Source organism: Echinops telfairi, unplaced genomic scaffold, assembly GCF_000313985.2.
Source record: "Echinops telfairi isolate 266 unplaced genomic scaffold, ASM31398v2 ScPeMD7_3;HRSCAF=10, whole genome shotgun sequence".
NCBI classification, from domain to species: Eukaryota; Metazoa; Chordata; class Mammalia; order Afrosoricida; family Tenrecidae; genus Echinops; species Echinops telfairi.
In genome coordinates, this window is record NW_022103899.1 from 26,814,535 (window position 1) to 26,816,276 (window position 1,742).

At 38.2% G+C, this 1,742-nt stretch overlaps 1 protein-coding gene across 8 annotated transcripts in view; it reads right to left on the reverse strand.

The window, feature by feature from the left end:
• Positions 1–1,742, reverse strand: part of PPIL3 (peptidylprolyl isomerase like 3) — a 13,950-nt gene that overhangs the window by 6,460 nt on the left and 5,748 nt on the right. The gene's annotated exons all lie outside the window — the stretch shown is intronic.

The window sequence follows — 1,742 nt, forward strand, 5'->3', positions numbered from 1 at the left end:
AAGAGGAGCTGATACCAAGGGCTCAAATAGAAAGTAAATGTTTAGAAAATAATAATAGCAACAGGTACAAATATGCTTAATACAATTGATGTATGGATTGTTTTATAAGAGCTGTAAGAGCCCCCAATAAAATGATCTTAAAAAAAGCTTAGGGTTTTTTTTAGGGCACATACAATAGAATAATATAATACATTGTTAAAAGAATGAGACAACTATGAAAATACCTCATGACATGGATGAACCTGGAGGACACTGTGCCAAGGGAAGTTAATCAACACAACAATATGAATATCATGTATCACTGATCATATATATACATAGTGACCAGCCATGAGAAGAAAAGGGAAGTAAAAAAGGCTAGAGGGTAGAGAGGTTTATCTTAGGTGAGGGAAAGATGATGTCCTACAAGGAGTTGGGGAAATTACGGGGGCTGGGGAACAGAGTAAGTCCCTGGGTTTGATAGTTAATGAATGCAAAATGATGATCTGGTATTGAGATGTAGTGAAATAACATGGCCCTCCTAGCCACAATCCCTTTTGTGATGTAAATTTTAGCTTCTATGATTTGGTTATAATCTCATCTTGGAGGGAAGTCTCCATTAAAGTAATGGGAAGGGTTAAGGTGGGATGAATTCTGAGACTCCACTTTGCTAGAAGGTATGAACCAAGTCACCAACCTTGGTTTTCCTTGAGTGTAGTCTGAAGAAACCACACCTCCCTATATGAGAGAGAATTCCTGAGACCATCAAGGAAAAAGAGCCACTAGTGGAGTGTTCAAGATCCCTCCTTGCTTGGAGAGGCAGATGCAGCGGAGGTCATACCACACCAAAACCAGCTTCGGGAAGTTAAGGGTTAGGAGGGCAAGGAGACCCTGAGTCGGAACAGACGATTAGTGCTGAGACTATGTATGGGACTACGAAGTAGAGAAGCAGGTGGGCTTCCTGGTCCATGGAAACCAGAGGCTGAGGACCAGAGAAAGAGACTTGGCTGCTGAGACAAGGTGCTGCTGTATCCTTACAGTTCACTGACACTGACTTGTGGTAACCTGTTAACTTCCTTATAAGCTCTTATGATAGTGAATTTTGTTTGTGACTTCTGTTGGCCATCACAACGACCCCTCATCCCCTAATTTACAATATATATATTTTTTCATGTCTTAGTTTCAGGGAAAGGCTGACTTTTAAAATCTATCGCCTTTCAACTAAATCTACTGCAACAAAAGTATTATTACTTATAATAAAAAAATGAAATGAAAATAAATTACCCAAGTCCTAACATTCAGAGATAAATACTACAATGATATTTTTAACCATAATTTTTGCAGGATCTATTTTAATGTAGCAAATACAATATAATAAATTATATTTTCTGACTGAGTATTTCATCAGTTATCATTACATGCACACAGAAAGTTTGAAAGACCACACAATAAAATGTTCACTGAAGTTATGCCTGGGAAGTGAAACTGACTTCATTTTTAAAAGCATGTACTAGTTTTTAATTTTAGAAAAAGAAAAAAAGATTCCTTAGGAAGTTTGCAAACTTGAAAAAATAAAATCCCTAAATTAACCAAGGTGAAGGCTGGTTGACTTACATATATACGCTTTTCTTTAACCAGGTAGAATGTTACCGTAGGCCTCGAGTTTGAACATCTAATAGAAGATGTCAAGCGGGGGTGGCATCTGCAAACGAAGTTTGAGGTGTATGCCAGTGCTCCCCCAGGACGACACATCAGGGGTGCTG